A 12,436-nucleotide genomic window follows, 5' to 3' on the forward strand; every position below is an offset into this window, starting at 1 on the left:
AAGGCTGCGTTAGGCTCAAAAAAGGAGCGTAGAGCATTTTTACCGCAAATGCAACTCTCGATACCAGAGTTGCTTACGGACGCGGCCGGCCTCAAAAACGTGCTCGTGCACGATATCCCCATAGGAAACAATGGGGCTGTTTGAGCTGAAAAAAAACCTAACACATGCAAAAAAGCAGCGTTCAGCTCCTAACGCAGCCCCATTGTTTCCTATGGGGAAACACTTCCTACGTCTGCACCTAACACCCTAACATGAACCCCGAGTCTAAACACCCCTAACCTTACACTTATTAACCCCTAATCTGCCGCCCCCGCTATCGCTGACCCCTGCATATTTTTTTTAACCCCTAATCTGCCGCTCCGTAAACCGCCGCAACCTACGTTATCCCTATGTACCCCTAATCTGCTGCCCTAACATCGCCGACCCCTATATTATATTTATTAACCCCTAATCTGCCCCCCTCAACGTCGCCGACACCTGCCTACACTTATTAACCCCTAATCTGCCGAGCGGACCTGAGCGCTACTATAATAAAGTTATTAACCCCTAATCCGCCTCACTAACCCTATCATAAATAGTATTAACCCCTAATCTGCCCTCCCTAACATCGCCGACACCTAACTTCAATTATTAACCCCTAATCTGACGACCGGAGCTCACCGCTATTCTAATAAATGTATTAACCCCTAAAGCTAAGTCTAACCCTAACACTAACACCCCCCTAAATTAAATATAATTTTATTCTAACAAAATAAATTAACTCTTATTAAATAAATTATTCCTATTTAAAGCTAAATACTTACCTGTAAAATAAATCCTAATATAGCTACAATATAAATTATAATTATATTATAGCTATTTTAGGATTAATATTTATTTTACAGGCAACTTTGTATTTATTTTAACCAGGTACAATAGCTATTAAATAGTTAAGAACTATTTAATAGCTAAAATAGTTAAAATAATTACAAATTTACCTGTAAAAGAAATCCTAACCTAAGATATAATTAAACCTAACACTACCCTATCAATAAAATAATTAAATAAACTACCTACAATTACCTACAATTAACCTAACACTACACTATCAATAAATTAATTAAACACAATTGCTACAAATAAATACAATTAAATAAACTATCTAAAGTACAAAAAATAAAAAAGAACTAAGTTACAAAAAATAATAAAATATTTACAAACATAAGAAAAATATTACAACAATTTTAAACTAATTACACCTACTCTAAGCCCCCTAATAAAATAACAAAGCCCCCCAAAATAAAAAATTCCCTACCCTATTCTAAATTAAAAAAGTTACAAGCTCTTTTACCTTACCAGCCCTGAACAGGGCCCTTTGCGGGGCATGCCCCAAGAATTTCAGCTCTTTTGCCTGTAAAAGAATAAATACAATACCCCCCCCCAACATTACAACCCACCACCCACATACCCCTAATCTAACCCAAACCCCCCTTAAATAAACCTAACACTAAGCCCCTGAAGATCTTCCTACCTTGTCTTCACCATCCAGGTATCACCGATCCGTCCTGGCTCCAACATCTTCATCCAACCCAAGCGGGGGTTGGCGATCCATAATCCGGTGCTGAAGAGGTCCAGAAGAGGCTCCAAAGTCTTCCTCCTATCCGGCAAGAAGAGGACATCCGGACCGGCAAACATCTTCTCCAAGCGGCATCTTCGATCTTCTTCCATCCGGAGCGAAGCGGCAGGATCCTGAAGACCTCCAGCGCGGAACATCCATCCGGACCGACGACTGAACGACGAATGACTGTTCCTTTAAGGGACGTCATCCAAGATGGCGTCCCTCGAATTCCGATTGGCTGATAGGATTCTATCAGCCAATCGGAATTAAGGTAGGAAAATTCTGATTGGCTGATGGAATCAGCCAATCAGAATCTAGTTCAATCCGATTGGCCGATCCAATCAGCCAATCAGATTGAGCTCGCATTCTATTGGCTGTTCCGATCAGCCAATAGAATGCGAGCTCAATCTGATTGGCTGATTGGATCGGCCAATCGGATTGAACTAGATTCTGATTGGCTGATTCCATCAGCCAATCAGAATTTTCCTACCTTAATTCCGATTGGCTGATAGAATCCTATCAGCCAATCGGAATTCGAGGGACGCCATCTTGGATGACGTCCCTTAAAGGAACAGTCATTCGTCGTTCAGTCGTCGGTCCGGATGGATGTTCCGCGCTGGAGGTCTTCAAGATCCTGCCGCTTCGCTCCGGATGGAAGAAGATCGAAGATGCCGCTTGGAGAAGATGTTTGCCGGTCCGGATGTCCTCTTCTTGCCGGATAGGAGGAAGACTTTGGAGCCTCTTCTGGACCTCTTCAGCACCGGATTATGGATCGCCAACCCCCGCTTGGGTTGGATGAAGATGTTGGAGCCAGGACGGATCGGTGATACCTGGATGGTGAAGACAAGGTAGGAAGATCTTCAGGGGCTTAGTGTTAGGTTTATTTAAGGGGGGTTTGGGTTAGATTAGGGGTATGTGGGTGGTGGGTTGTAATGTTGGGGGGGGGGGTATTGTATTTATTCTTTTACAGGCAAAAGAGCTGAAATTCTTGGGGCATGCCCCGCAAAGGGCCCTGTTCAGGGCTGGTAAGGTAAAAGAGCTTGTAACTTTTTTAATTTAGAATAGGGTAGGGAATTTTTTATTTTGGGGGTCTTTGTTATTTTATTAGGGGGCTTAGAGTAGGTGTAATTAGTTTAAAATTGTTGTAATATTTTTCTTATGTTTGTAAATATTTTTTTATTTTTTGTAACTTAGTTCTTTTTTATTTTTTGGACTTTAGATAGTTTATTTAATTGTATTTATTTGTAGCAATTGTGTTTAATTAATTTATTGATAGTGTAGTGTTAGGTTAATTGTAGGTAATTGTAGGTAGTTTATTTAATTATTTTATTGATAGGGTAGTGTTAGGTTTAATTATATCTTAGGTTAGGATTTATTTTACAGGTAAATTTGTTATTATTTTAACTATTTTAGCTATTAAATAGTTCTTAACTATTTAATAGCTATTGTACCTGGTTAAAATAATTACAAAGTTGCCTGTAAAATAAATATTAATCCTAAAATAGCTATAATATAATTATAATTTATATTGTAGCTATATTAGGATTTATTTTACAGGCAAGTATTTAGCTTTAAATAGGAATAATTTATTTAATAAGAGTTAATTTATTTCGTTAGATGTAAATTACATTTAAGTTAGGGGGTGTTAGTGTTAGGGTTAGACTTAGCTTTAGGGGTTAATACATTTATTAGAATAGCGGTGAGCTCCGGTCGTCAGATTAGGGGTTAATAATTGAAGGTAGGTGTCGGCGATGTTAGGGAGGGCAGATTAGGGGGTTAATACTATTTATGATAGGGTTAGTGAGGCGGGTTAGGGGTTAATAACTTTATTATAGTAGCGCTCAGGTCCGCTCGGCAGATTAGGGGTTAATAAGTGTAGGCAGGTGTCGGCGACGTTGAGGGGGGCAGATTAGGGGTTAATAAATATAATATAGGGGTCGGCGGTGTTAGGGGTAGCAGATTAGGGGTACATAGGGATAACGTAGGTGGCGGCGCTTTGCGGTCGGAAGATTAGGGGTTAATTATTTTAAGTAGCTGGCGGCGACGTTGTGGGGGGCAGGTTAGGGGTTAATAAATATAATACAGGGGTCGGCAGGGTTAGGGGCAGCAGATTAGGGGTACATAAGTATAACGTAGGTGGCGGTCGGCAGATTAGGGGTTAAAAATTTTAATCGAGTGGCGGCGATGTGGGGGGAGCTCGGTTTAGGGGTACATAGGTAGTTTATGGGTGTTAGTGTACTTTAGGGTACAGTAGTTAAGAGCTTTATGAACCGGCGTTAGCCAGAAAGCTCTTAACTCCTGCTATTTTCAGGCGGCTGGAATATTGTCGTTAGAGCTCTAACGCTCACTTCAGAAACGACTCTAAATACCGGCGTTAGAAAGATCCCATTGAAAATATAGGCTACGCAAATGGCGTAGGGGGATCTGCGGTATGGAAAAGTCGCGGCTGAAAAGTGAGCGTTAGACCCTTTAATGACTGACTCCAAATACCAGCGGGCGGCCAAAACCAGCGTTAGGAGCCTCTAACGCTGGTTTTGACGGCTACCGCCGAACTCCAAATCTAGGCCTAAATAAATTGCTAGATAGAATGATGCTTCCAAAGAAAATATTTGTCTGAGAATAAAATGTAGATGTATTTTTTAAATTTTAATTAGCTGCGGAAGCAGTTGAGAAAATAAGTGTAAAGTTTCAATGTTATAAAAACTCTGTTCTGGCTAATTAGGGACAGCTATTAATAGGTCACCGGAAAAGCTAACAATTTTATAGTGGAATTACAGCAAAAGGGGACAAAATAAATAATGAAAGTATATTGTAGAGTTTTATATATATATATATATATATATATATATATATATATATATTTGAAACTGAAGGGCACTCTCAGTTTTTTTTTGAAGAAACACAAAATGTTTTTATTTAGAATCACAACGAGTCATCAAGGACAAAGTCGACGTTTCAGCTCACATCAGAGCCTTCTTCAAGACAAAGAAAATCTGTAAAACATATAAAGAAAAAAAATATACTAACAAAATATGCAAACTACAGTGATAACAAACACCCAACACCATTATTAACCTAGATAAAAATCTTATTGGAAGGATACATTTTTAACTCTAAACCAACAAAGAGGCCTTGTTGAACACACAATCCCACTACTATCAATTTCACTACCAGAGCCAAACTGATATGGAGCCAAAATGCTACTAGGGAAACTCACCCGAATACATGACAACCGTTGCACAACAAGGGGTATAAATCTAAATTGCATGAATCAACATTCATAAAATTCATATAAAGTCCTGGGCGTAACTAAATAATTCACTAACTCTCAATCGTGGGTGATATACCGGTATAACAGGTAGTTGCCAATCAATATAAAATAAAGTAAAACAACATGCTGAACATGTGATACAATTTAACTATTATGTCCTTTAAACAAGATCCGACAATTCATAAGCGTAAAACCATGCATTGAAAACATTATGATCAATCAATATGACTACAACTGAGATTGAAACATGTTATGTGAACAACCATTAGAATAACAGGCCTTGTATTAAGTCAGAACTTCAATATGTTACACATAGAAACATACATCTAATCACGATTAGGCTGTCGACCCGTTAAATCAAAACTTTTAGTGATTGTCCAATAGAAATATTAATGCGAAAAACGCCACCAGCGACATACCCAACACATTTAAAGCCCAGCATGCAAAGCGCAATAACATTATATATGAACAACACGATAAAAAAATTCAATAGCCGAGAAGAAATACAAAAAATCTAAATCTATACTACAATATACAGGAGCACAGTCAAAGATCTTATGTGTCTAGGTTAGATTGAAAAGCTGTTGCCACTTTGTTAGATAACCAAATCATCATAATACAGGGTACATACGGAGCCGGAGCCACGTCATCCACTGGATGGCAGAGCATGAATCAAACATTAACCGGAACCACACTCGAAGATGAGACAACCACCAGAGGCTACCGTCAATGTTATATCGTATAAACTGCCTATGTTTTAACAACCACATAACTACGTAACAATTTAAGGAACAACTTGTAATAAAACAAAAATGTTTCAATAATTTAACAAACCGCAGCTCATACCTCAAGTCGGCGCATAGCCGTACTCCCAAAACAGGAAATATGCTCACGTAGATTAAACACCTGTGCAGTCTAAAAAAAAAAAAGCTTAGAAAATGCAACCATTGGTCTAGGCAGGGGGTGTGTAAATACGTAGCACGTACAGCTGATCAGTCGGGAAAAACATGCAGTATGACTACTGACACTTCAATATTTATGTATATCCAATGTACCTGAAAAAACTGTACCACTATTCAAACCACTATGGAGCAAGGCACCCATAGCTAGAAATTAAACCCCAAGTATGCCCATATATCAAACCGATAGACAATACAAAAAATCGAAATCTATACTACAATAGACAAGAGCAAAGACAAAGATCATATGTGTCTAGGCTAGATTGAAAAGCTGTTGCCACTTTGCTAAATGACCAAATCATCATTATACAGGGTACGTACAAAGCCAGAGCCACGCTGTTCACTGGATGGCAGACCATGAATAAAATATTAGACAGAACCACACTCGGAGATTAAAAAGCCACCATAGGCTGCCGTCTGTGTTATTTCGCATAAACCGCCTATGTTTTAACAACCACATAACTGTGTAACAATTTAAGGAACAACTTGGAATAAAACAAAAGTGTTACAATAATTTACCAAACCGCAGCTACTACCTCAAGTCGGCGCGTAGCCGTGCTCCCAAAACAGGAAATATGATCATGCAGATTATTCATCTGGGGAGTCTAAAAAGGCTTAGAAAACGCATCCATAGGTCTAGACAGGGGGTGTGTCTATACGTAGCACGAACAGCTGATCCCTCGGGGAAACATGCAGTGTGGCTATTGACACTTCAATATTTATGTGTATCCAATGTACCTGAAAACACCAGACTACTATTCAAACCACTACGGTACAGGGCACCCATGGCTAAAACTTAGACTCCAAATGTGCCCATATATCAAACCAAAAGACAGTTACAGAATCACAGGGAACCACATCACAACAATTTTCACACAGCAGGGCCAACAAATCACGTAGACATACCAATCAGATAGAAAAGGGAATCAACAATTTTGCTAAGAACAAGACCGGTGCCCACAGGTAATGCCTTAAACCAGAAAACAAAAAATGTAAGCATCAGTAATCAAACACATATCAATATAAGTAGACCAAACCTCCAAACAGGGAAAATAATGAATAGCTTAGAACTATCACCATACTACGAGCAAAAGCCAACAATATAGCTAACCCTAATAGTATGGTGTGGGTGTTACACAATGAATATATACAGACATTTTGAACACAGTGCAATAGCATAATATGATAATGTAAATCGACATAGCCAATAGGCTTACGGTCAAGAGTGATGAATGAATCAGGATTACATAACAAATTGAGTTGGTAATAAAACATATACATGAATTTAATAGAACAATGAATAATCAAGATGGACATTCATCCCATGTGGACTGAGGGTGTTCAACCTATAGATCCATCTGTTCTCGCAGCGTAGGAGTTCCTTGTGCCTATTACCACCCCTCCATGGTGGGACCACCATGTCTATGAGCATCACCCTTAAGGTGGATATTTTATGGTTAAATTCCAAAAAAATGACGGGCAACAGGTTGGTCAGTCTAAGCACTACATATATACATAAAGAAAGCAGGAGCGCTGTAGCTAAAGGTGGATCAGACTAAAATTATTAAATGCAAAAGGTGAACCAAACAAAAATTAATAAATGTGGATCAAACTAAAATTAATAAATGCAAAAGTACAAAAGTGTAAAATAAATGGCTATGCCACAATTTAATAATGGTGCAATATAAGTAAAACAAACAGTAATGTAGACCTAATAATATAAACTAAAAACAGACGTCTCCATTTATAAAAAAGGGGGTAGAAGGTTGCCACCACATAAAAGTTTAAAACAGTCAGAAACTTGAGTATGTGCAAATAAGCAAATCCGGATAGGTACTGGTATTACCTCGTCAACTTCTGGTAACAGTCTTACCCGCGGGCAGTGTGTAGCTCAGGTGCCTCCGTCAAAGCTTCCAGATGTGGCCGGATGACGTCATCTTTATGGGCGCTGTCCCAAAGAGGCAATCTGATTGGTCTCTTTATGATCCTCTGGAAAAAAAGAGCAATGTAGCCGCCAGACTCCACACAACAAAGTAACCGCTCATCAATGCCTAATAGCATGCAGGGTACTTGTTGAGGATGAGGTGTGTGGATGGCACAAATATCAATCTTGGTTCAAAGCGGTCCCGATGCAAATTGGGTCAGTGGTCTTGCTGCAAATCGGGTCAGCAGTCTTTAGAGCACAAATGGATTCCGGTGCACTGGTCAATAGTGCTGACTTGTTAGGTATTCCACAGGTCCTTCCAACAAAGTCTCACAAACACCACAGTTCCAGCAAAGTGGTGTAAACAATGTAGCTCAAACTACATAGATAAATACTGTCTATAAGTTGCAACTTCACATCAATGCATTTCTCCCTATACAGGGCTTTCTCAAGATGAAATTGTTGCAACATAGGAACCTATTTAAAGGAGTTTCCTGCTTTTCCATTGGTCAAACTGGATAAGTGAAAATTAAGGTGGTATGGGCTATTATAAGTGGTATTTGGCAACCCTGTGATGTTAAGGCAACCAAAAAATGTTGTATATCTATACACATAAATGGCTTCTAATTCATAAATTGAATAAAATGAATGAGTACATATAAAATTAAGACATAAGATAAATAAAGTGCATAGCTTAAGGTGCAACAGAAATACTCTATAAGAATAATTATCAAAAATAGAAACTATTTTCAAGGATCAGAAGTTCTTTCTATATTAGGGCAAATGAACAGTTAATCCAATAAAAAGTTAATTGAATAAAAAATTAATCCAATAAAAATTCAATCCAATAAAAAAATAATCTAATAAAAAATTAATCCAATGAAAAATTATTCCAATAAAAACGGGGAGATATCCAGCTCTGAATTTAGGCCAGTAGGGAACAACGTTTCATATTTATAAATGTATTCAGCCTCTTTTAATCATAGAAACTTGTCTATGTTGCCACCCCTCCAAGTCTGTTTGACATGTAATATCCCCCAATATTTAAGATCTTTGGTCCTACCATTGTGCACTTGTTTGAAATGTTTGTAGAGACTTGTGTCATCTAATCCCTTTTCAATGCAAAGGAGATGTTCCCTTATCCTATCTCTGATCATTCACTTAGTTTCTCCAAAAATATACCAAATTACAAGTACATTTTAGAACATAGATGACCCCCTTAGTAGTGCATCTAATGCAATCTTTTATCAAAATATCCTCTCCTGTAGTCTGGACATTCAATACGCATCTTTTATCAATATATTGGCAGGCCTTACAGGAATAACAGGGGAAGAAGCCTGATAACCTCTCACCATGTAGATTTTTTTGGGTATATCCCTGTTTCTAATTGCCATTTCAAACACTAGGTGCCAAAATAGATTTAAGATTTCTAGATTTTCTAAATATCACTCTGGGCTTATATGGGAGTGAATCTCCCAATATGGGATCTGCTTTAAGTATAGCCCAATGCTTGTTTAGTATCCTCCTCATCAGGCCATGATCTACACTATAATCAGTGACAAAGGGTATATCAATTGATTATGAATTTTCTTTAGTGTTTTTTTGTTTGTATGAAAGGAGAGATTTTCTGTCAGTCTCCCTTGCCCTTACTACTGCTTTATTAACAAGATCTTCCTTATATCCCCTATCTTTAAATTTCTCAACTAAAACTCCAATCTGGTTCTCGAAATCTGATAATCTGGAGCAGTTCTTCCTTACCCTCAAATTTTGTCCTACAAGGATATTCTCCTTCCATTGTTTAAGGTGACAGCTTTTGGCGTGCATAAAGCTGTTGGAATCAACCTCCTTAAAATGGGTTTTTGTTTCTAAAGAATTGTTAATCACCATAATTTCTAAAAGATTGGGGCGTAGGATGGGGCCAAACTCGACCCCATAGCCATACCGACAAGTTGTAAATAGTATGAGTCCTCAAACCTGAAATAGTTGTGGGTGAGACACATCAATAGCTAGTCCAGAAGAACCTCAATTGGAGGGCCCTCATATCCAGTGCTTGTTAATAGGGCCTGTCTGACTGCCTCCACACCTATATCGTGTGGAATTACTGTGTAGAGGCTATTGACGTTGAGAGTAACTAGGATACAATGTGTTGGAAATGTTCAATTATAGAGGAGTTGAATCAATTGAATAGAGTCCAATAGGAATGCCTCTGTGCTTTTTACCAGATCTTGCAGGTGGAAGTCAATATAGATAGATAAGTTCAGAAACAAAGTCCCTTCGGCTGATACTATATGGGTTGTCCTGGCGGGTTATTCAGGTCTTTATGTATCTTGGGAATGGTGTAAATTATAGGATACATGGGATAGTCAGTCTTCTAAAACTCAAAAACTCATTGGTCAATGTGACCATTGTTAAGTTCAAAAGTCAAACTATTGTCCAACTTCTTTTTATACAGGGTTGTAGGGTTATGTGCAAGTTTCTTGTACGTGGAGTCATCCTCCAATTGTTTCAATAGCTCAATTCTATCATAAGAGTAAGAAAAGATCCCTCTAATTGTTGTAATTTTAGGCCTATATCCCTAATTAATGCTGATACACAAATATACTCCAAATTGGTGGCAGGCAGATTGGCATCTATGTTGCCGTCCCTGATTGAAGTGGACCAGGTGGGTTTTGTAAAAGGTTGTCAAGGCCCAGATAACACACGGCATTTGATTACTATTTTCTCAGAAGCAAAGAGATCCAGGGTTTCCCTGATGGCCCTGTCGCTTGATGCTGAAAAAGCATTTGACAGGGTCAGATGGGATTACCTATGGGAAGTTCTGAAAGTTTTTGGATTTCCACCTGGAGCTATTAACATGATAGGGGTCCTCTCCTCGAACCCTAGCGCGAAGGTGAGAGGGTTGGGCTTCTGCTCACCGGCAATTTCCATTTCCAATGGTACTAGGCAGGGGTGCCCGCTGTCCCCCCTGATATTTGCTCTTGCTATGGAGTCAGTAGCAAAAGCAATTCGAAATTCACCTGACATAGAAGGCCTGCTCATGGGTACTAGGCAGGAAAAGATTGTCCTATACGCAGATGATGTTACTCTTCTTCTTACAAATCCTATCTCTTCAGTACCAGCGGTTTTCACTTTGTTGGAATGCTTCGGTACACTTAGTCATTATAAAATAAACATGACCAAAACAGAAGCGTACTGCATTAATATGACCTCGGTGCAGTTCTCTGATTTACAAAAGGCTTATGAATTTCAGTGGTCCAGGGAGTCTATAAGACACTTTGGTATCCACCTGAGTGCTGATTTGGACAAAATGTTAAAAATAAATTTTGACGCTTTAATCGCAGAACTGAAATTGTTAACAAATAGATGGGACTTTAGAGAGATGTCGTGGCTAGGACGTGTGGCCACGATAAAAATGTCTTTACTCCCTAAGGTCCTGTACTTGTTCCGATGCATACCTTTGAATATCCCACATGTTATACTGCAACATATTCATCAAATCTTCTCCAGATATGTCTGGATGCAGAAGATCCCACGTATCAGCCACAAAACTCTGCAGAGAGAATTCTCAAAAGGTGGAATCTCCTTACCCAACATATTTTTATACTATGAGGCAACAAGACTGTCACAGATTACAGCCTGGTGTCCGGGACTGGAGAAGCCAGGATGGTATAGATTAGAAGAACTATATTTACCTGTAGGCCTGGATCTTACAGGTACCTTATGAGTCCCGAGTTATAAACTGTTAGTGGATAAAATTGCTAATCCCATCATTCAGCAAAACATTCGATTGTGGCACGCGCTTAGACATCATTCTGAGATTGCTCCGCATACTTCCCCCATTCACCAATTAAGAGGTCTGATGTGGGATCTCCCCAATATTCATGTGGATTTTTGGATGGACAACCAATTCACTTTGGTTGAGCAGCTTTACCTCAATAACAAATTATTAACAGTCCCTCAGATCCTTGGTTCTTTAGATGACCCCCCACTATGGTTCCACTTTGAATGCTGTAGAATACTCAGTTTGTTGAGTTCTTGGCAATTCAATACTCAAGGTCTTAGACCGTACTCTAAATGGGAGGAGAGATGAATGGGCGGGTTGGCAACATACAAACCTCTCACATTAGACTGGCAAATCATAAGAGTGCCATTAGAGTTGCGCTAAAAGAAGGACAGTCTGACCAACCTGTTGCCCGTCATTTGGAATTTAACCATCCAATATCCACCTCAAGGGTGATGCTCATAGACATGGTGGTCCCACCAAGGAGGGGTGGTGATAGGCACAAGGAACTGATGGATCTATAGGTTGAACACCCTCAGTCCAAATGGGATGAATGTCCATCTTGATTATTCATTGTTCTATTAAATTCCTGTATATGTTTTATTAACAACTCATTTTGTTATGTAATCCTGATTCATTCATCACTCTCGACCGTAAGCCTATTGGCTATGCCGATTTACATTATCATATTATGCTATTGCACTGTTCTAAGTTCTAAGCTATTCATTATTTTCCTGGTTTGGTCTACTTATATTGATATGTGTTTGATTACTGATGCTTACATTTTTTGTTTTCTGGTTTAAGGCATTGCCTGTTGGCACCGGTCTGGTTCTTAGCATAATTGTTGATTCCCTTTTCTATCTGATTGGTATGTCTACGTGATTTGTTGGCCCTGCTGTGTGAA

The sequence above is a fragment of the Bombina bombina genome, chromosome 1 (assembly GCF_027579735.1).
Source record: "Bombina bombina isolate aBomBom1 chromosome 1, aBomBom1.pri, whole genome shotgun sequence".
In the NCBI taxonomy this organism is placed as follows: Eukaryota; Metazoa; Chordata; class Amphibia; order Anura; family Bombinatoridae; genus Bombina; species Bombina bombina.